Raw genomic sequence first — 24,471 nt, 5'->3', positions numbered from 1 at the left:
TGGTTTCCCAAAATGATCTGATCTGTATGACTTATCTCCCCCCTCCCCCATTCCTCCTCCTCCATTTTCCTGTCGTGTCATAATTTATGTAACCACTAAACGGAATTCTTGTCAGACAGTGGACTTTCCTAAATTATTCTTTCTTTTTAGCAATCATATTACCATCCTCGCATTACATTGGACCAGAGGTTCTTAGGGGTCTATTTACTAAGCCTTGGATGGAGATAAGTGAACAGAGCTAAAGTACCAGCCAATAAACTCCTAACTGCCGTGTCACAGTCTGTGTTTGAAAAATGACAGGAGCTGGTTGGTTGGTACTTTATCTCCGTTGACCTATCTCCATCCAAGGCTTAGCAAATAGACCCCTTAATCTCATCCCTCAAGTTTTCCCAACAGGTCATGTTTTGAGGATTTCTGTCTGTGGAAGCAGGTGGGTTAATTACTGACCCAGCAACATAAATCTCACCTGTGTATGACTTCAGAAATACAGAAAACATGACCTGTTGGTGGAACTTGAGGACTAGAGTACCCCTGCATTAGATAAAGAAGATATTACAGTGTGAGTGACATATTAGTGTTAGGGAAGGAATGTAAGGTAAAGAGGTGAGTCAAGGAGAGAGAGAGAGAAAGCCATACTGGGACTGACACTAGAACAGTCTTCAAAGCTTACAGAGAAAGATAGTAGCTGCATTGCTGCTGGTCTGCATGTTTACTAGTACTGTAGTCGTGTCTAGTTTATGGGGCCCATTTATCAATCACTTAATGCGATCTGGGTGCGAAATTAGCACCCATCATCCTATTGCAGTATGCGATGATAGCACTGGGATGTATTAAATAGCAGCTGCAAGGGTAAGGGCTCTGTCCCTGTTATGTGCCCAGAGTGAAGAGTGGTGGACTTCACCTCGCTTCAGGAGCTGCGAATCAGTGGCTTCCGCGCATTAACAAAGAGAGGGAAGATTCTGCACAGAGCGGGTTTTCTCAAATTAGATCAATAGTATCCACAAAGGACCAACCATACGTGATCATTGCTTTCAAATGAGATCATTCAGAAAATTGTTGGTGGTGTTCCCATAGCCCAAAAGACAATACATACAAAAAGAAAGAGGAAAGTAGGGCTAGTTGTTGGGGCACACTTAGAAAAATATAATAAAATGTAACTTTTATTAGATATAATTGAATAAAATATAAGGTACCAGAATCCCCCAAGAAAAAACAAAACTATAAAAATATAAATGTAAATGGATCTAATAAGATCCTGAGGTGATCCTCTGGCGAAATACTTAACAATTAATAATCATTCCAATGGGTATGATATTTATGGTCAAGAAAGGTAAAGATGTTTAACCATAAATTGGATATACGAATAAGAATATGGTTCGTGGTGCTCTGACTGACAACCTTGGGGTCCCCAAATATTCCTCTTTAATCTACGGCACCTGGTATTCCCTGGGGGTCTCCCTTCCAAGTACTAACCAGGCCTATCACCTTTTAGCTTCCAAGATCAGACGAGATTGGGCATTTTGGTGATGTATGGCCGAAGTAATAGTCATATGAGGAAGGGTAGAATGCCCCCACCTAGGTCAGAGCAGAGACATAACCAAATGATGGATGTAGGACTAGTGCAGTGAGAAGTAAATTTATATTATAAAAATCGTGTAAACTTTTTTGGTACACGATTTTTATAATAAAAATGGACTTCTCACTGCACTAGTCCTACATCCATCATTTGGTTATGTCTCTGCTCTGACCTAGGTGGGGGCATTCTACCCTTCCTCATATGACTATTATTACGGCCATACATCACCAAAATGCCCAATCTCGTCTGATCTTGGAAGCTAAAAGGTGATAGGCCTGGTTAGTACTTGGAAGGGAGACCCCCAGGGAATACCAGGTGCCGTAGATTAAAGAGGAATATTTGGGGACCCCAAGGCTGTCAGTCAGAGCACCACGAACCATATTCTTATTCGTATATCCAATTTATGGTTAAACATCTTTACCTTTCTTGACCATAAATATCATACCCATTGGAATGATTATTAATTGTTAAGTATTTCGCCAGAGGATCACCTCAGGATCTTATTAGATCCATTTACATTTATATTTTTATAGTTTTGTTTTTTCTTGGGGGATTCTGGTACCTTATATTTTATTCAATTATATCTAATAAAAGTTAAATTTTATTATATTTTTCTAAGTGTGCCCCAACAACTAGCCCTACTTTTCTCTTTCTTTTTGTATGTTCCGTGCATTAACCCCTGATTTACCGTGCAGGCAAATTTACTGTGTGTTGAAGGGGGGGGGGGGGGAACTGTCGAAACTTCTGGACGCATGGTGCATGGTCAAGCCCCCTTTTGGGCACAATTGTCCTGTGTCTGCAAAATATTAAATGTTGGGAGGTATACCAACATGATAGTAGGCAATACCTTCAAAATACAATTAAATTTTTATCAACATGTGTGTTTCCGACACAGACCAAAAATATACAAAGTATCTACATACTCGGGCGTCAAAAAGTTAAAAAAAACTTTAAAGAAATGCCTCATAAAACTGTGATGCATCAACGCATTTTCTTTTTTTCAGTTTGTAATATGATTACCTAGCAGTGCAAAGGTTGCTTGAAGATTTGATTGTGCAGCAATAAAATACTTAAACCAAAATGCCTAAAAAGTATGGTTCAATGATTTTACAGCTGGTCTTGGCCTCTGTGCTTTACAGAACATTTATTTTATTTACCTCTATTTTCAAAAAGTGCTCCTTCCCTGGCATGACACAAGCTCAGCAGTATATCATATGGCTAATACTTTTCACATTACCTAAAATACATGTCTGACATCATTCATCTATCTGACCTATAATCTAAAGACCTAACATGTTACTATAGTGACCAAAGCTTGACCTCGTGAAACTAAGAGCTTTTAGGGCCGGTCTCTGCAGTATTTCCAGTCACATTGTCAATAGTACAAAAGAACTCACAAGGACGGTGACAGTTTTCTAGGATTAAGGTCAGGAGGTCAATTGCCCCAAACCGTCCTATAAGTGGTGCTAGTTAAAATTATTTCACCCTTCTCTCATTACCCACAGTGTTGTGTTTTGACATGTGAAATCAAAGTCAATAAGAAGCATTCATTCTGAATCAACACATCTTTCCAACTTATCCCTATATTTATTAATGGTTGGTAAACTCTTGGTTTGTAAATTGTAAACAAGAATTGCGTTTATTAAAGAAAACCAATCACAGTCACAAAAATGAGTAAATGGTCTCTGGCCATCCCTTCAGCAGTAATCTATAAACTCGCTTTACAAATAAGTACAATACTGCGCTCATCTGGACAAAGCTCGTGAGCATTACTCATATAGGCTTCTAAATAATAATTTTTTTTCTAAAAAACAGAGTAGCAAATTAATTTTGATTTACCGAAACAGACACGAAAAGAGAGCAGCTAAGTATTTCCGCACACTGGATTAGGCATGTGGCTAACAGAGATGTAACTAGGGTATTTGGATCTCAGGGCAAATTGAAAAAAGGAGCCACCCCCCCAATGTACGTCAAAAAATGGGCGTGTCCACATGCCATAAGGGGCGTGTCAACATGACACAACCCTTTTTCGTCACTCTGGGTACATCCCTTTCCATTCCATATGTACCATAATGCAGTGCCACTTATACAGTCCCCCTATGCAGCGGCCCCAGTAGTGGTCCCCCTTATGCAGGCCCCAATAATGCCCCTTATACAGTACCCCCAGTATGCAATGCCCCCAGTAGTGGTCCCTCTTATGCAGGTCCACAGTAGTGCCTCTTATACAGCACCCCCAGTAGTGGTTCCACTTATGCAGGCCCCCAGTAGTGCCCCTTATACAGTACCCCCCAGTATGCAATGCTCCCATTAGTGGTCCCACTTATGCAGGCCCCCATTTGTGCCTCTTATATAGTACCCCCCCAGTAGTTGTCCCCCTTATGCAGGTCCCCATTAATGCCCCTTACCCAGTGACCCCAGTAGTGGTCCCCCTTATGCAGGTCCCCATTAGTGCCCATTACACAGTGCCCCCCAAGACGTGGTCCCTGTTATGCAGGCCCCCATTAGTGCCCCCCCAGTAGTGGTCCCCATTATGCAGGCCCCCATTAGTGCCCCATACACAGTGCCCCCCCATTAGTGGTTCCCCTTATGTAGGCCCCTGGTAGTGATCACACACATACACACAAGACAAAACACAAACACCTGAATCCAGCTTCTGCCGCGCCCGCCGATGCTCCTCCGTCTCCGTCCTTGCGCTTGGTCCTACGGGAGAGATGTCATGATGTCTCTCCCATCACCCACTGCAGGAGCCGGAAGGCGGAGCTCATGAGTGAGCTCCAGCCCGGCTCTTGTAGTGGGCGCAGCAGCAGCCAATGAGAGTCTGTCTGACTCTCACTGGCTGCTGAAATACACACATCGCCGGTGGCGATGTGAGTGTAATGTGTAGTGCTGACCACACTCACTGCCGTCTGCACTACACTGGCTAACTAGGACGGGCCTGTACCGTGACCGGCGGTGCCGATGGTCCCAAGGCACAAGCCCCGGCGGCCCTGCCCTAGTTACGCCACTGGGGCTAATGTGTCTTTTTAGAAAATAAGAATTTATATTTATATATATTTATATGCATAAGATGTTACACTGGCGATATACTAACTAGTCATACACATATAGGAAAAGGATAATGACCTGCTCTACAAACGCCAGGGCATGCTAGCCAGTCAAACGCATGCATAGATGTTATAATAACCTGTCCTGCGCATAGATGTAGGATATAGGGCATGTCTGGGCATGCAGGGATACCCCTACTCCTGCAGCCTAAGAAGAGAAATTAGATTCACATTAAACCCCAGAGAATAGCAGGAAAAAAAAAGAGGATTATCTCTAGCGTTGGAGGAGGGTATAGCAACAATCTTGGTTATAAACTGATAAAAAGTGTCTGACTAGACTCTCTCTAATGGTGGGTACACACCAGAAAAATGTATCAGCAGATCGACTGATCTGCAGATTATTATTATTACTCCCAGTTATATATATAGTGCACACATATTCTGCAGCGCTTTACAGAGAATATTCGTCCATTCACATCAGTCCCTGCCCCGATGGAGCTTACAATCTATGTTCCCTACCACATACACACACATACACACGAGGGTTAATTTATGTTTGGAGCCAATTAACCTACCCGTATATTTTTGGAGTGTGGGAGGAAACCAGAGTACCCGGAGGAAACCCACGCAAGCACACGGAGAATATACAAACTCCACACAGGTAGGGCCGTGGTGGGACTCGAACCCACGACCTCAGTGCTGTGAGGCAGTAACGCTAACCATTACACCATCTGTGCTGCCCACATGATGGTGATACACACTGAACAACCATCACTGCGGTATTGCTGGCCAGGGATCGTAACGCGACCTCAACCCCAGAGGCCTGCAAGTGTACGGATGGTCGGCTAACCACCCGTACACACAGCACGATGTGCTGAACTACGCCACTCACAAACATATCGTCTGTACACACTTCCCAACGTGCACACGGTATATTGGCCGTTCAATTGAATGGCTGATATGTCGCCCAGTCTGTACCCAGCATTACTCTCCAAAGAGGAGAGCTATACAGTGTCCTGGAATTGTCCTGATAATTGTCTCAGCTTCAACCAATTTAATGATCAAAGGTTTATAGATCACACAGTGATCTATATTATAAAGTAGGAATGACCAAAAGAAAGTGACCCAGTATAAATGTAAATAAACAGTACATTTTTTATTTAATAATGGCATAAACAGGAGCGCAAGTGGCTAAATGAGACATTTTGGCATCATTTAGCCCAGCCCCTCCATACCAAGTCGTGATTCACTGCATTTATGGAGTGATTCCTGGCAGTTATCTCCCCATTCTGCAAAAGGGAAGCCTATTGGATATATAGGCTAGGCACGCTTATTCCGGGTGGTCTTAATAACACAGTGGAATTGAATAATGTCTGAATATTAACCACATACGATCCTGTTATATGAAATGCATAATTACCATCAATGAATTATGATAATAATAAGAATGAAAATAAAAATCAAACTGATAATAATGAGTAATTCGAATACAATGTCTATTTTTGGATTCCTTTTTTAAAAATGAGCTAATATATTTTGGGTATTTTGTCCAGGTTACCAAAGGTCCCTTTGGACTAGGGCTTCATGCCCATTATGTTAAGCCATTCCATTTGTTATAAATTTTAATATATCATCTATTTTTTTAAATTAAGTTCTTTTCTATACAATTTGTATATATCAAATTGATAAATTACTTAAGATATTTGGACTTATTATATGTGACAGTGTATTGTGTTCCTATGCATAATTTATAATGACTCTATGGAGGGCTTGATATACTTTATCATAGCACATGTGTGATTTCACATAAATGTATGAGTAGGATATAATTTTAAATGTGATGATAGCTACTTTTATTTTTCACTAATATATATTATTTGTCATTATACTTTATATTTTTCATTATATATATCATATTTTAATATAGGTTTGATTCTATATATATATATATATATATATATATATATATATAGCATATTATTGATATAATTGTTATATTAGTTATACTTATGTTTAATTTCCTTATATATATTTATGTATTAATTACTTTAGTATTTTATATTTCTTTTTCCTTTCCCCCCCCTTTTTTATATAGTTATAATTATACACATTTGTTAATGCTCTATCCCGCTTTCTTTTTAATATATATACTAATAGGGTGTTTAAACTTTATAAGTTTTTTGATATTAATACATTTTTAATGTCATTTTCTATACATTAAGTTAAGCCATAATCAGAGTGCTTCTAAGAACATTTTGAACTGTTCGATCCATTTCCTGATATGGGGAATGTGGCATTACGTTGTAAATACGCATGGCATAATATTGATGTATACATAACATCAGCTGTCTGATATGACGCGCAAACAATACCCAGGTGGGACGCATAAAGAGGATGACTCACATAAGAGGATGTTTAAAATAATAACAACCTTTTAGGCTCCCGAATACCAATCACCTGATCGTCCGCGAAATCGAGGCTTGGGTTGAGACGCATGGCGCATGCGCAAGCCAACAGTCTCCAGGATAAAAACCGGATGACTCGGTATGAACATTATTACTTCTGAGGAAGCCGCTGAACCAGAACGAAGGCGGAGAAACGCGTTAAACCTTAAACCTTTATTACTGTGAACCAGCTGGTCGGTATTATCTATTTCACCTCCCAGGAGAAATTGTGAGTACAGGATAAATAAGCCAACTGGCTGTTATTTCCTGGAACTGTCTAAGGGTATTAACCCCATCGGTTCCTGTCTCCATAAGAAGGGATCTGAAAGTTTTAAATTGCCTGCCTTTTTTTTGGACTGCCTACTAACATTCTGGGCAAAAGACTAACATTTACCTCTGCATTAAAAATCTGGATGCATGCATGCTTAATACCAGTTATAATATTAAGTGATTCATGGATTTTTCTGTGAGAACTAATCACTAACACTCCTTGCTTTGGGCATGTACTAACAACCTTTACTCTATACTGACAGAGTTTTCAGTCTGCTTGATCATTGTTATCAAAGTCTATATAATTCCACTCAGAAATATATGGCTTGTTGGTTTTTATTATGTACTTAATTTTTTAGGTTTTTTGATAATTGTTATACCGGCCGGTTGTATACATTTTACTATTTTTGTGTATTTTGTTATACTCATAATTTTTATGTGATTTAATATGTATTAAATAATTCTGTCTAGGAGCGCTGTCCACATATTTTTTGTTTTATTCTTATCTCCCCATCCTGCCTACTTCACTGATGAAGTGTACGGGATGCGAGAGATCTGGATTAGGGATGTGTAGGCTCGGATAGGTTTGAATTTTCCCACGAAATTCGGATTTTTTTCTGCCAAAAATCGGTTCTCAGAAAGAGGCAAAACGTCATCTTTCATGGACAAACATCATCTTCCATGGACTTCTGTCCAGGAATGATGATTTTTGTCCATGAAAGATGACGTTCTGCCTCTTTCTGAGGCCCGATTTTTGGTGGGAAAATCCGAACTTGGCGGGAAAATTCGAACCTATACGAGCCTGCACATCGCTAATCTGGATACTCTTCCGGGGATGTGGGGGGCTCTTCGGAAATTCAGGAGCCTGAAGCTTTAATTTCAATGCTGGCCACTCTGACACCAAAGAATTCCAATAAGTGCTCTGCACAAAAGAGATCTCTGTGCTAACGTTTACAATCAGGTATATGGAGGGTGAGTATCTCATAAATGGCAGACATCTCTGAAGGTGGGTACACACCTGACAGATATATCTGCAGATCGAGTGATCTGCAGATATATCTGCAGATGATGGTCGTTCATACACACTGAACGGCCATCATCTGCTTGTGCCCTCGGGTCCCGGCGACCAGTGGGCGGGACCCAGCGGCCCTGGAGGCGGGTCGGGGGCGTATCCAGCCCCCCTCCTCTCCGTGTGTACGGGTGGTTTGCAGACCGAACGTACACACTTGCCGATGGACAGATATGTATGCAGACATATCTGTTCATCGACTGTGCAGCACAACCAATGCGATATGTCGGTGAACGCCAACGCAAACCGACATATCGTGGGTACACACTGGCCGACGGGCAGCAGATATATTGGCCAATCAATTGATCGGCCAATGTATCTGCCAGTGTGTACCCAGCTTTAGTTGGAAATGACAGAATCGATGATCAATAATATGCCAGGGTAGAAATTTAATTTACATTTTTTTATACTTTCTACAAAAATGACTGAAATAAAACACCCATCTATCCAGACTACCATACTGTGTTCTTAAAAATAAAATAAACAATAATAATGTTCTTCCTGCTGCATTTGGGAACCTCTATTACCAAACATATAGCATGTGCCTAGATGTAGTTCTTGGCAATATGTGCCGCTATGGACCATGGCAGCACAAACTGTTCACATTGATGAGCTAGGTCGGAATGAGCACAATTCACTGTGCAACATCATTCCCCTTTTTGATTCATTTCATTTTCCATATGGCATTGTATCTGTTCAATGGTTTGGGAAGACTTTGTTACTATTAAATCTTCTAAACTCAGCTGTAAACGTCTTCAATCTGTGGAGCACATTTTCATGTCCAGCTTTTTATATCACTTTAATGCTCATCACAGGACTTTGAAAAGGAAAGCGGAGCATAAATCCCACTTGAAATCCTTGCTTGAGGCAGTCAATTAATTGACCGATATTACTCAAAAAATATTTTGACATGAACTGTGTATTATTTTTGCTGTCCCCATAGAACAGAAGCAGAGGTAAATGACCCCAGTGCATACCACCCAACCTCCCCGGATTTAGGACTGTGCCACCAACCTGCGATCAGGACATTTATCCCAATTCGCTTTGGGGATGGTCTAAGTGGGGGGAGTTATCCAGGTTTGGACTAGCCCCCAGGGGTACAGGGGAAATCCCCGGTGTGCCCCACTGCCAGTGGGCCCATCCACCTTCTCTAGGTGTCAGGTTCCAGACCTCAAATTATAGATTGTTACTCTATTAGACTGTCAGTTACCTGGAGCAGGACCACTGATCAGCATGGGGGCTTGGTTCCCTTTTACAGAAACTACACCATTTGCCTAATGGTTAGCCAAACATCTGTGGTTGCTGGCCACACCCCCTCTGGTGGAAGACCAATCCCTTTACTCATGGGCCCCTACCGCTGCATTCCACGGTGGGCCCTTCATGTTACAGTCCGACACTACCTCTCCCTTAAAACACCAATTGGGATCGCCGCAACCACCAAGGGGTAACCATGCCAAAATTATATTCACATCCTCAGCATACCATGTTACCATGTTCACACCCTAATTGCAAGCTCCCCATTGTTAGGATGTTTGACATTTGTCTGTAGATTCATAAATAGCGTTGCAAAGGTTCCTTTTCCAGCTCTGTTATACACAGAATCTAAGGGTTCTATTTACTAAGCTTTGTTAGGAGATCAAGTGAACGGTGATAAGGTACCAGCCAATCAGCTCCTAACTGCCATATTTCAAACACAGCCAGTGAGATGGCAGTTAGGAGCTGATTGGCTGGTACCTTATCACCGTTCACTTTATCTCCTAACACAGCTTAGTAAATAGACCCCTAAATCTAGTAAGTAAAACAAAATGTAAAATTCCTGTGTGTAGCTGAAGAAGTATGAGAACAGACACTGATTCCTAGGGGTATATTTACTACAGGGCGGGTTTTTAGAAGTGGAGATGTCGCCCATAGCAACCAATCACATTCTACTGTAGCTATTATCTTCTAGAAGGTGCTAGATAAATGTTAAGTAGAATCTGATTGGTTGCTATGGGCAACATCTCCACTTCTAAAAACCTGCACTTTAGTAAATATGCCCCCTAGTGCTCACTTACACACTGCAGTAAGCAGACATATTCCACCAGTAATTGGAATGTAAATAAATATTATATTCAGATTTTTTTTCGCTGCAAACATTTCTTTGTTTACAAACCTATAAAATCCCTTAGTATAACCTAGAGTAGTTAGTGAAAGCCATTTAAAAGCTTACAATACACTCTATGGGAAACAGTTAAATTGATTAATACTAAGAATATATTGAGACATCTTAATGAGTGAAAAGATCCTTTTTACATACAAATTGCTCTTTCTTAATTCAGCCTGATCTTCAGAACCTCTCAACATTTTATAATGCAAAATCAGAACAATATAAGCTTTGCCCACGATCTACCAAAACCATTCCAATGATTGGCATAAACCCAGCACCAGTCCAACAACCATGTCTACAGTCACACAACGTCACACTCCGTTTATCACCTCCCACGACTTTCGTGGCCAGGGCTGTAACGGGGCTTTACAGTGCCCTGTGCTTTGCCCGCCCCCTTTGTGCATGACATCATGCATAGGGGCGGAGCCACCAGAACCCAGAACTGCATGGACCATCTTCAAGACTCTCCTGGCAGCTGTACACACAGCGGGGTGCCTGGCCCGTAGCGTCCACTCCAGGCACCCTGCAAGCCAGAAGCAAGGCCTATGGGGCAGCGACTGTGCCGCCCCGCGCAGCGGCACCGGTTACACACCAATAATTACGGCCCCATTTGTAGTGTTCAAGAAAAGGAACCAACCAGTAATGTTAATGTGCAGTAAGCAGCCACCAGTCAGGGTAATGTGTAGCAACTAGAGATGTGAGGTTTAATTTTGCTGAAAACCGAACACACCCGAACTTTGGGGTACAGAGTCAAATCAAGTTCTGACTCCAGAGCTGGATTAAGTGCAAGACGATACACGTGTGGGGTTAATTAACATGAAGGGATTTTTTTATTAGACAGAGGGAGGTACAGTAATGACTGTGAATGGAATTACTGATGTGGATAAGGGGCTGTTTGTATGGTTGGTGGTCAGTTATGGTGAAAGGGGCTGTTCATCCTAAAGAACTTAATGATATTTTAGGAGGGATTTGTTTTTTAGGATGAGGGGATAATATTGTGTGGCAGAGTCAAAACTACTCTGTGTTGTATAGTGGTCATTCACATGCTCTCTGTATTATATGGCGGTCATTCACTTGCTCTCTGTATTATATGACAGTCCTTCACATGCTCTCTATAGTATATGGTGGTCATTTACATGCTCTCTGTATTACATGGCGGCCATTAATTTGCCTCTCTGTATTATATGGTGGTCATTCACATGCTCTCTGTATTATATGGCAGTCATTCACATGCTATTTGTATTATATGGAAGTCATTAACATACTCTGAATTATATGGCGGTCACAAAAATGGTCTCTAAAGTGCATGGTGGCAACAATAATGTTCTCTGTAGTGTAAAGGCAGTCAAAAAAATACTCTGTAGTGTAAAGGAAGTCACAAAAATGGGAAGGAGCTGGTGGGTAATCGATCAGAATCATATGTATCTCAGTCCTATATCCACTCGCGACTAGGTGGGTGTAACTTAGTGTAACGGGAATGGTTGGCTATGAGGGACTTATGGAATTGCAGGCACTGCTGATTGAACATGTTGCCCATCACTGCTTATCGTTAAGTAGCCTCTATATGTTTTACACCCTTAAGGATTAGTTTGCTTTGTAATTGTTTTTTTTGTTTCTGTAGTGGAGGGAGGGGGTTCTTTCTAAGAGTTTCTTTCAGCTCCAGTTGGTCTAGAAAAATTATTCATTGTCTGAACGGATTGAGATGGGGGCCCCAAGAGGTCTTAATCTGGCTCGGCTCAGATCGCTTTTGAGGTTCCGAGTAGAACCCAGTCCCAGCTCAGGTCTGCTGAAAGTTTGGAACCAGATTAAAAAACGTAATCTCGGGTTTTGGACTGCATGTAAACAGGTAAAAATTTCATGATTTTAGCTGTTTTCATCAGTATTAAAGAAATCCAAAACATAAAAGTTCAAACACACTTGAGGGTGTTTTTGCCAAAACACGGGGGTCGGGGGTCCACCCCCATCTCTAGTAGCAACCTAGGAGTCACAGAGAACCTGCAAGACTGAACTCTATGTACCAGTATTATCCTTACCATGGCTAAAAGTGTATTGTAGTAAAATGTTACTTATTGCTGCGGTTGACTATTGTATTACTTACTAGAAACACATGGGGCCAAATGTAATAGGGCGAGAGTTTAGAAAATGTGAGAGCTTAGCAGTAAACTCTCACATTGGTCGAGTTTTATATTCAGTATGGGAAAACATCTGGATGAGAGTTGAAATAGTGAGTTTTTTTAGTCTATAAAACATGTGAGTTTGTATGTTCTCTGACTCTTTTACATTGTCCGTGTTTAAAAAGTGTGAGAGTTTACTGCTAAACTCTCACCTTTTCTAAACTCTCACCCTATTATATTTGGCCCATGCTCTCTCTCTCACTTGTGAGAGATGGCTTTATGGTCTTAATTTTAGCCCTATGTTTTAAGTGCCTGTACCTCCTGCCCATCCAAGCCTTAAGGCCCCACACACTACACGATATCTTTAACAATTTGGCCGATTCCGACACATCGTAAGTACAAATCGTTAAAATATGAGTAGTGTGTATGCAGTACATTGTGTAGTGCGTGGTCCCGTGGAGTTGTCAGACTCATCGCTTAATCTTATGTGCAGAATTAAGATTAGGCAATGCGGCTGACGATCCCATGCAGTGCTATGCGGGGAGGGGCAATATATCAGGCAGTCGGGTACCAGATCGCCCAGTGTGTATGGACCAGCCAATATGTCGGCCCGTCGGCAGCCCGGGTCGTGTGTCGCATTGCTGGGTACACACATGGGTTAGTGTGCACCCAGCTTAAATCTAGCTATGTCTATATGTGCATACACCAAAAAAGAAAGGTAAGAGTCTAATATTTTTTTTACAAAAAATTTTTAATAAAGGAAACGGTAAGAGTCAAATATTTTAAGTAAATGGAAATTTTATCTCTAGCTAGACTTAATTGGATAACTACATTTTAATTCAGCATGGCTTTTATTTTTTTTCCCCCTCTGAGCATCTGTCTCATTTGCATAATTAAGTTTCTGGTCTGTCCATCCGAGTAAAATAAAAAAATCCCTGCAACACCCCTCCCCCCGCCACTATTTTATAGCACAGCGCCTCACCATGCCAGTACACAGGGATTTATGGCAATCTCTGCTATTAGCAACAGTTTTGTCATTTTACAGTTAAAAAAAATTTCTTTAGGCATTTTCTTCAACATATAAAAAGATTAAAATCCTTGTAATAAAAATTGTATAGGTTTGTTTTAAACTGCCTTGCAAATTAAATTACCACAGAGCCTCTCTGCGCTGCAAAGTCTATAAAAATATAATATAATTTCCTTTTATTAGCACAACAAAAAACATTTAAAATTTCACAAGCCATTTTCTCCATCACATCCCCATTTACGGAACATATATTACATGATACTGTTGTAAAAGTTATTGAACTGCTGTTTTGTGTATCACTGCTAAGGCAATAATAAAAAAAAATAATCTATAAATTACTAATTACCAACAAGGTATTTAGATTACACCTAACTATTTCATTTTAGTGCATCCAATTATATTTAAATAGAGAAAAAGGCTTAAAAAATATATCTTTTTAGACGTGTGCAATAACATTAAAAATAAATCTACAATGCAATTTTCACATAGTTTTAAAAAAATAAAGTAATTGTCTGGTTGACTTTATTATTATTATTATTATTATTATTATTAATATCATTATTATTCTCAGTTTACCAGAAGAATAAATTTTAATGAATGTCTTGCAAACGGCACCTGCATTTGTGGTCTGAACATGCGGAAAGATATTCACGGCAGACACAGAGCCTACTGCCTCCATCCCCACCTCTGATTACTAATCTGACCTCCCAATTCCTGTAGGGCTATTCCCTAGTCCCCTCATTAGCGCCGCGGATGTAATGTTTCACGTGATGCCGATGAGGGGATTCAGGAGCCGCTCTGCGCATGCACTAGAACACAGAGCCGCGGTATCCAATCCCCTGCTGGAGACCTGTTCTCGGCAGGGTCACACCAAGCCTGTGTGAGGGCTCCGGGGCGACGGCCCTCGCTCCCCTTTAATCCGGCCCTGACTCCCAGTCCCCCCGCAAGAGAGGGCAAGTCTCCCAGGCTGGCTGCCACCCCCCACTTACCTGGGAAAAGTGGGCGGTCTGGAGGGTGTCGAGGATGCGATTTGCACTGAATTGCGTCATCGTAGCCTTTCCTCCTACTTTACAATGCCGGAAATCGCTACATTGTATAACAGGGGGCAAGGCACACTGGCCAACTCTCCCTCATTGTCAGGGAGCCTCCCTTAAATAGTACGAATGTCCCTGAAAAGTCTAGCAATCTTCGTGATTCCACCTTACCCCCATTATTTAGCTCTTTTATATATATATATATATATATATATATATATATATATATATATATATATATAAAAATAAAAAACAGAGATATATACATTCAAATGGAATCATTAGCAGCAAACGAGAGGGTACAATCACTCACCGGCTCCTCCTGGCCGTGTCCCGGCGCCTGCGCAATCGATCTGTCAGGCAACTGGACAGTCGTATGAGCACTAGCAGCGGGGAGCTGCGCATGCACATGTCACTGTCTTCCAAAGAACTGCATCGTCTGCAGCCCCTAGGAGCCGGTTAGGGCTGGCGTTAAGGTAGAGTAGCGGCTTCCTCCTGGAAGCTGATCTTGGTTAATAGCAGCCCGGACTGGCAGTCCCTGGGGGAGGAGACACCTCCCCCTGAGACTGCCTGTTGTTTAACTGGCAGGCAGCGCTTCCAATAGGAAGCCACTGCCAGTCACAGTATGGCCACCGCAGTCACGGACTGCACTGACTACACTGAGGTGGCGGATTTTACTGGGAAGGCAGCAGCCCTGCAGCCCTAGGCAAAATCTGCCACTGATCATTAGTATCATTTCTCGGCATTGGTTATAAGGCACAATGATCCCTATGGCTACCTGCATTTTCTGAAAAGTATCAGTGTGTTTCCATCGACTTGTAGATCTTTGTAACTAATTTGGGGCTTGTTTACATTTGTAAGAAATTCAATTTTATGACGCGCCTCTCAGATGTAGCAGTACACGCCCACTTTACCGCCGCGCTCATAGGTGGTGCTATCACAATCTCCCTGACATGCTTTTGCAAAACTAGGCAAGTATGGGGCAAGGCTGCGATCGCGACACCACGTCCCCCGACCATCATTTCTGCCGCCACACCCCCCTGCAGCACTTCCGGAAGGGCCAGCCAAAAAGTTGTCATGTATGCTCTCCATTATGGCCGCATGTCTAGTGCCAGAGGTCAGAATCTCTGTGATAACATTGGCCTTTATTATACAACCAATGTTACACAGCTACACATTTTACTGCAGGGGTTACATTGCCATACAAGCTAATGTGTCATTACTTGCTGCAAAACTGGGTGAAGAACATGTCAAATTACGGTGAAAAATGCATTTTAGAAAGGGCGTTCAGAAGACGCGAGAGTGGCGCTTCAGTGTGATAAATGGCTTTAAAAGGGAGCTTGCTGTACGGATGAAAATATAACAAGGTAACTTGGAAGAGAAAGTAACAGTGGATAGCTTGTGACAGAAGATTAGTGTGCTGAAATCCCTAGAGAGGCAGGGACAGCCTACACAGCATATGGCAAGTTGCAGCATTGAACAATTATAAATGCAGCTTAACTTCTGTCAAATGGCTATGCTTTCTAGGACTATGATCACACAATTAGATTGAAAGTTTAATGTTCTATACAAGCTTCGGCAATGCTCATCTCATATTTATGCATTGTGTGCACAATATTTTAAACCTTGTGTCTTTATTCGTGTAAACATTTACAGAGGCCTTGCAAAAACACAGGTTCATCCGAAACTCATTTGAATCTGAATGTATGAAGGCTGCAGGAATTACTAACAGATGTAAGCTCTCTCTCACTTGTTCAAATATTGTTCAAGCCAGTTGTAATTATGTCCTTATAAATAAAATATGAAAAGGTTTGTTAGTGAAAGAAAGTGTTAGGGAGAAGATAAATGGGGATATTCATCAAAAGCCAACACTGCATTTGAGACAAAGTCAAAACACCATGAACGCGTTACTCATTTTAACAAGGCTATTTATTAAAACAAGAAGGGAACAAAATAACTGATGATGAAAATAAAATATCTGAGATTGAACGTTAAGTGCAAAAGGATCACATGTAGTTTCAAATTTATTACAGCTCAGAATTTTTTTAGTAGAGGGCATTTTCTATATGTTCTATGTATATTAAATAAATTATGATAATATTAATAATAATATTTTTATAAGATTAAATAAAATGAGTTGAGATTTATTCCATTGAAAAAAAAAGAAAAGGTGAGACTTTGACAGACAATTGTTATAGATTATTGCATATAGCTTTCATTAATCTTGCACATGTCAGGATTGCTGCTACGATGACCGCAGCTTTGCCGCCTTGTTAGTAAATAAGCTACAGGGTCCTGGGTAACTTTTATTTCATTTTTTTGCTTCAGTTTTATGACCTGCAGCTGTCAGTTCCAGGTGGCTGAAAATAGACGCTCTCCACAAACCGAAAAAAAGAGAAGTATCTGAACAAAACACTAAAGGGCTTTTTAATTAATATGGTGTAAAGAGCAACAACGAGCCGTAAACCATAGCAACCAATAATCTGTTTATTCTCACCTTTTAGCAGTCTTTTGAAAGCTGATGGGTTGGGTGTATGTAATGAAAGAAACCTTCAAAAGTAATTAAAAGTACTAAACATATCTTTCTACGCACACAAAAAATGAGAGAGAGTGAGATCGAGAGAGAGATCGAGAGAGAGAGATCGAGAGTGAGAGAACGAGAGAGAGACCAAGAGAGAGAGAAAGAGAGAGATCGAGAGATATCACAGTAGAGTTGCGGGGTTGAACCGTAGTACTTTGCATGCAGCAGCCAATGAGCAGCACACCAGTCGCAGCTAGTATTATTCGAGAGCACAAAAAATAAATCCGATTCTGTCCTGCTGTAACGAAAAATACAATTCCCTCTCACCAGGTGGAAGGACCTATAGACCAACTCACAAAACAGTATTTAGCACAGCACTTACTATCACAAACAATGGTCTCTTTCTCTTTGCAGGTAGTGAGAGACAGACTAGGGAAACTGACTCACCCTTTATCAGCCTCTCACAGGTGGTCTGGCAATGAAGGCTGCTAATTAGTTAACTGTATAAGAAACTAGGAACCTAGGGCATGTATATCTTGACAACATCCCCATTGTTTTTGCCACTCTCTCTCTATACAGATGTGTCCTCATGTAGCATCAATATGCCATGCAGCGCGATATACCTGGCATGAGTGAGCCGCCAGGTCCAGTGCAGCTCTTCTTTTTTGACGATCATGTGTCTAAGTCACAATGCAATTTGAATAGGATGCACCAGGAGACTGTGCTGATTAGTTTGATATGTGACACTTGTATATCTGTGTGCGACTGACTCTGTAATCAGAACTTGGCATGGAAAAAAGCTGCGGTCGCTGTATCGTAGCACTGCATGCTGATTGAGAGACTCAGCCACACACAAATATAGAATTGTCTCATATCAGATTAGTCAGCACAGTCTCCTGGCGCGTCCTAGTCCAATCGCACTGTGACAGACACACTTTTTTTACAAAAAAAGCTGCATACTATATATATATATATATATATATATATATATGTACTGTGTGAGCTGATTGATGATTCATCTCTTTTTTGTATAGAGAAACAGTGTATTCTTACTCGGCACCCAAGCCCAGGCACTAGGGGGGTTGTGCATCACGTCATGGTGTACGTTCTTATGGCATTCACTGGGAGGCATGGTCATGGTTTTGTAGGGGGTGTGGATATACCACGCCTGCACTGGCAGGTCTCTACAAAGGCCCGGGTCTGGGTAATCCTTACCCGCTCCTCCCACCCCCCTTGGTGCCCCTGTGCAGACTACCAGGGCTTTCCACATTGAGACAGTACTAACTATCAGAGAGGAATTTTGAACAGTAAATACTTTTCCTGTGATCCCCACAGAGCAGGAGAGCGGGGGCTGCAGTTTGACAGACCACTTAGCCATACCCCCCTCCCCTCCCTCCCAATATTTGCTAGAGCCTAAATGTAGTGCTCTCCCCTTGTTAGCTTGATGTCCGACCTAACATATATGCAGAGTGCCTGCAGAGTTCCGGTGCTATTTAGGAATGGAATTATTGTGGCGCCATATAAATAAAGGATAATAATAATAATATATGCAAACAGATGTATTTTTGTTCCAAGGTCAACATAATCGATGACCCCTTCCCCCAACACAATTCCACATCTCATTGTTTGTGAGATTGACATTAAAACATATTATAAATAAAGTTATATGATAGATATACAGTCAGGTGCAGAAATATTGGGACATTGACAGAATTTTCATATTTCGACCTCTATTCACCACCACAATGGCTTTGAAATTAAACAAACAAGATGTGCTTTAACTGCAGACTTTCAGATTTAATTTGAGGGTAATTACATCCAAATCAAAAAAGTGGGAGGCACATATGGAAACCGTTGTAATTCCTACACCGTTCACCTGATTTGGATGTAATTACCTTCAAATTAAATCTGAAAGTCTGCAGTTAAAGCACATCTTGTTTGTTTCATTTCAAAGCCATTGTGGTGGTGAATAGAGGCCAAAATATGAATATTCTGTCAATGTCCCAATATTTATGCACCTGACTGTATGTGTGTGTGTGGGGGGGAGTTGTGTGTTGTTGTTATTTTTTTACTTTAACAGACTCAATTATGCATTCCATATTGGAAGACCATTAAAACTACATGAGTGGGTGTTCCTTTGTTCTTGAGTACAAACGGACAGAAAGACATTGAACTCTCTCCCTTTACATCAATTAAAAAACTCCCTAGTCCACTCCATCACTAAGGCGTCCTGCAGGGATTTCAACAAGTAACCATTTTGTATAGCTATTTATTTCTGCAGCAGGAACATCTGGAATACATAGCTTACTGTTTAGTCCATTGCAGTCATACAAAGGTGAGAACAGACTCATCCCTCTCTACAGATTTCATTTCTGAATTGACAGCAATATTAGTCCCATTAAATTAACAGCGTGTTACAGCTGCAAGGAAATACATTTTCTTGACATCAGCATTAAAATAGAGGACCGGCAAATACACACTTCATTGTTTGTCAAGCCCACTGATAGAAACACTTTGCTACGGTATGATAGTTTCCACCCAAGGCCCACGGTATGTGGCCTGCCTTATTCCCAATTCATCAGGGTCTGTAGGAGTACCAGTGACAAAGTGGAAACTCTCAAACAGCTAGATATCATGACAAAAAAAATCTTAAATAGGGGATACCCCTTAAAATTTTTATTGAAAGCTAAGAAAAAAGCTCTTAGTATGAGTAGAGAATCTTTACTATTACCCAAAGAGAAAAAACAGCTTCAACGGGTCATTCCCTGGATCAGTGAATACAATGTGAAAAGTCTGCATTTGTCGACTCATGTCAAAAGACTGTAGCCCTTGGTTGCCACCGACCCAGAAATATCATTGTTACACAACACTAGAGTCATGCCTAGCTACACCCGCAGCCGTAACATCAAAGATTTGGTCATGAGGACAGATATCACATTCTTTAAAACACTACCAGCTAAGAATTTTCTGAGTAGAAAAAACGGATATTATAGGTGGTCGGTAACCATGTGTGCCATCCTCATTCGGGCAGGAAGTTTAGTATTAATTGGCCACTTATGTGTAGCTCACGTTTCGTTGTATACATTCTGTCTTGCCCATGTGGGCTGCAATACATGGGCAAGACGGAACGACAATTTAAGGAGAGAATGGCTCAGCATCAGGCAGCCATTAGAGCAGCACTCTCCTCTGGCAATAGTGACCAACCGGTCTCAAAACATTTTGCCCAGTTGAAACATGGTGTAGTCACAGTAAGATACAAGGTTATAGACCATGTCCCCATATCCATGAGGGGGAGCAACAGATTCAGGATATTACTTCAGAGGCCTTAATGAATCTTTGGGCTTGCATTATCATCTTTAGATATAATAATGGTTTCTTATTTTTTATAGTATCTGGGTTGTCCAGCAAGTAGTGTCTTTATGTAGCGTTCCCGCTAGGCTGTTTTAGCGGGGCGCGGCGCCCTGCCCTCCTTCTGGAGGGCAAAAAGCACCCTGCCCTCCAGGAGGAGGGCAAAAGCGCCCTGCCCTTACAGCCTGCGGGAGCCGTTCTCACCCGCGGGACGCAGTGTCCCGCGGGTGGACAAACATGCGGTGATCCGGTCACCGCCGGAGAATAGACGCCGGGCGCATGCGCCCGGCATCTATTCTCCCTTTCTGCAGCGCTTGGGGGCTGCCCGGCATGTCCGTAAGCGCCGGGCACGCCCCCAAGTATGACGAAAAGGGGACGCGTCTTATAGACACGCCCCCTTTTCATAACCACACCCCCTTTTCGGGCACGCGCGCACAAGATTGCCCTCTCTAGCTCCGGCACCCTGCCTGCCGCCGGAGCTAGAGGGAACACTATTTATGTATATTTTTTTCATGGACAAGATCTTTACTTGTGATTGTATTTACTGGGTATCACTGAATTCAAAACATCATAAGGCTATGATAGTGATCATTTTTGGTGGGTATATTTACCACTTGTATACACGTATTGTCGAGTCGTTTGACTGTTCTACATACAGTAGACATTTTGTACTCAGGTTTGAGCTAAAAGTTCTTCCATAGGGGACGGCGTTTTTTTTTTTTAGAATGTAGCCGTGTTCATTTAATATTTTTTATACACACATTTTTTCACATAGGTATGTTCTGTAGGGCACTGTTAGCATTATTTAGTGGTTCAAGTCTAGTTTGTACACGGTACATTTCTATTTATGTTAGAGATATTATGGATTCATAGAGCGTTGTTACACATTAATTTAGGCACAGTATTTTTTCACGTACAACTTTATTGAGCCACTTTGTGGTTACAGTATCATATTCGGTTCCACCACATTTTAATTTTTTATTTTCTAGTTTTAATTTTTTGACACAAATATTTTCTTCACTGTACACACACAATTAGTCTTTTTTTATACACTTCAATGGATATGAGAAGTGTTCATTACACACATTTTAAGGTAATAATATATGGTAAGTTGTAGTTTTCTATTAAACCATGTATATTTCTGTCATTTAATCATGCTTAATGGGTACCTTGAACATATGTCGTCATTGTTTTTATGTATAGGGTTGCCATGGCTACCCCATGGGAATCTGGCAGGTTCTGCCATCCTGTGCGCCTTGCCACGTCACGGGAGCGCCCGCTGTCCCCCGTGGTTTTTTGCACACGCGTGTCGGCCGGACTTCCGGAACTCGGAGTGGCGCTGAGGATGGGAGAACAACCTTCACGTCCGGTGGGGTGAGTTATTTAAAGTTGTTTATTGTCATTGTCATTTACTTTTGTCATCCTGAAGAAGGGGCACATAGCTCCGAAACGTTGATGAACTGATGATTCAATAAATCGCAGCACTTTTTCCTGTACTCTAAGACTCCGAGTGCCGCTTCTTGTGTTTCATATGTTGTGTGGACGCTGCTCCCTTTAGGAGGGCACCGGAGCCAGTTACATAAGGAGGTGAACGAGAGAGTGCCGGATCATTGCTGTACATATATATATATATATATAGATAGATATATATGTAGAAACACATATACATTTTTTTTTCTAAAAGTATAGGATAATGTGGGTACTGTAGCAGAGACTGGCACAGTTTACTTGCCAATGGGCACGATTCTATTCAACGCGATGTAAATAGCGCCGGGAGATAGCTCCCGGAGCTATTCAATTCATCGCGATGTTAGGTCAGGGAAGGCTCGTTCTAGCGCCTTAAACAGGGTGTTTATGTGAGATAACGGGCATTCCCCGACCTAACTTCCCGGCGCGAGGCTGCTTTCCAGGCGCGAAGGGCAGAAAACAGCCTCGCGCCGGGACTTTTGTCGGATTTCTTCTCTCATCTCCGGAGAGATGAGAGAAGAAATCATTAGTCGGACTTGGCAGCGCGGTGTATTGAATAGCTCCGGGAGCTCACTCCCGTCGCTATTTACATCGCGTTGAATAGAATCGTGCCCAATGTTTGTAAATTTCCCAATAACATCCAAACCAATTTATATGTACAGTATATAAATGCCTCTATTGATAATACTAAGGTTTTGGAGCTTTTAGCGAATGCCATCTTTAAATGATGTTAGTACATTGAAGCCTATAAATTGCTGTAAATACGGCACATTTAATCATGGGCAGGGCCAAATGACGCGATTCGTGTAGAATTGCATCATTAAGCTCCGCCTCCTACTCACGGACCGCCGATCCCCGGGAAATTCTCCCCATACTGTTCACTCCACTAGGAAGTGGGCTGGATGCGGGAGAATAGCCTACTCTTCCGGGGGTGTGGGGGGTTACCCGAAATTTCGGGAGCCTCTCGCAGTTTCCGGGAGAGTAGGCGAGCATGCTACAGCTACAATTACGCATTTAGTTTTTGAGAGGGATCTGAAGGTAACTTCTGCAGGTGCATGTGCTGCCCACTGATAACCCATGTGCTGTAGCTGGTGCGGGCTCTTTCTAGAACCTGTGTCCTGGCATCTCTCTACTAATACATAGCACCGAAAAAAGCATTCCAAACCACTGTGATACGCAGCGATAAGGAATACCAATTTTCAGGGTCTTAAGATAATAATAAATATGCCCCTAAGAGACTTTGCCATTGATACTATCAGCTTCATCTATCACTGTCCCCCGACAACAACATTATTACACCACAGCAGATGCTAGTTCATCACTGGCCAAAGAGACAGAGTCCTGTTCACAAGACTAGTATCTGTTTCATGTTCAGTTCAGACTTCTGTAATCTTTATTTCAATCTGAACAAGCTGTGGTCAGTCACACTGTGTATCACGCTACTCTGGCCAGTCAGAATGATATTAAAGAAGAGAGGAAAGAACACATTATTAGATATATAAGCCACTTTGGCCATTGTGAAAGACCTTTGCATTTTTGTTGTAGTGATGACCGTCGTGACCTGTGTGCATCACGGACAGTCTAAGATGTCTGGTAACAGAGCAAGGATCCAATTTCTGTGAAGAAAACCTCACAGGTGTTCAGCCGCTCTGCCCCCCCTGGGACCAGTTCTGGTAGACACATTCCTGGCTTCAGTAAGGAATCGTGTTTATGCTCCTGCTCACCCAAGTGATTCAAGCCTAGGCCTTTTTACAACAATAGGATGGAAAACAATAACAGCCCCAGATCATACTCCGGACAGTGATTGATGCAGGTGACAAAGGGCATGCTTGGCATTTCTTGCAAACCCTGCAGTAAAATAAGCTCCAATCTTGCTCATAATTTTATCTGTACAACACTGACCTGCCAATATACATGCTTCATTTTGCTACCTATGTTTCACTGTGTCCTCTAGCAATCATTTTGAAAATAGAATAAATACAAAACACACCTTAATATAAGAATTCTTTATTTAACTAACTTAGGTCATGTGGGTTTTCTTTAAAATGCTTTGTGCATGCAGACCCATATATGCAATTTGTATATTGTTATATCCAGAGACAAGCTTAGTGTTGTATTCATAGGTAAAGAGAATAAACTAACCAAATACAATAAATACATGTGTAAATAAAATACTGAAGGAAGCTATTGTAGACATGCAAAGCAATCTGGTTAGTAAACTTTGTAAAAGTATCAACAAATTTTGTAAGTAGTATCTACTACTATATCATTTCATACCTAACAACTGAATCTGATTTTGTTGGGATAGTGCTGATTTTCATATTTTGTAAAGGGAGGAGTTTACACATATGTAGGTGGAGTTCGATCACAAAGTGGGTGTTTCTCAGTGGAATGGGCAGGGTTTGGTTGGC

General features: G+C 41.5%; 1 protein-coding gene, 1 long non-coding RNA gene and 2 pseudogenes across 2 annotated transcripts in view; 2 read left to right on the top strand and 2 right to left on the bottom strand.

Moving 5' to 3' along the window:
• Positions 1-24,471, bottom strand: part of LOC148479116 (ADP-ribose glycohydrolase MACROD2-like) — an 878,670-nt gene that overhangs the window by 457,956 nt on the left and 396,243 nt on the right. The gene's annotated exons all lie outside the window — the stretch shown is intronic.
• LOC148479120 (5S ribosomal RNA) lies at positions 1,425-1,542 on the bottom strand (annotated as a pseudogene).
• On the top strand, positions 1,786-1,903 carry LOC148479119 (5S ribosomal RNA; annotated as a pseudogene).
• Positions 7,225-23,763, top strand: LOC148479118 (uncharacterized). The gene is made up of 3 exons (XR_015871991.1): positions 7,225-7,293; positions 21,797-21,967; positions 23,606-23,763. It is a non-coding gene; the product is annotated as an uncharacterized LOC148479118 (long non-coding RNA).

This window comes from Taudactylus pleione, unplaced genomic scaffold (assembly GCF_031769625.1).
Source record: "Taudactylus pleione unplaced genomic scaffold, aTauple2 ptg000636l, whole genome shotgun sequence".
Lineage (NCBI taxonomy): Eukaryota > Metazoa > Chordata > Amphibia > Anura > Myobatrachidae > Taudactylus > Taudactylus pleione.
This window is presented reverse-complemented; position numbering and strand designations above follow the sequence as displayed.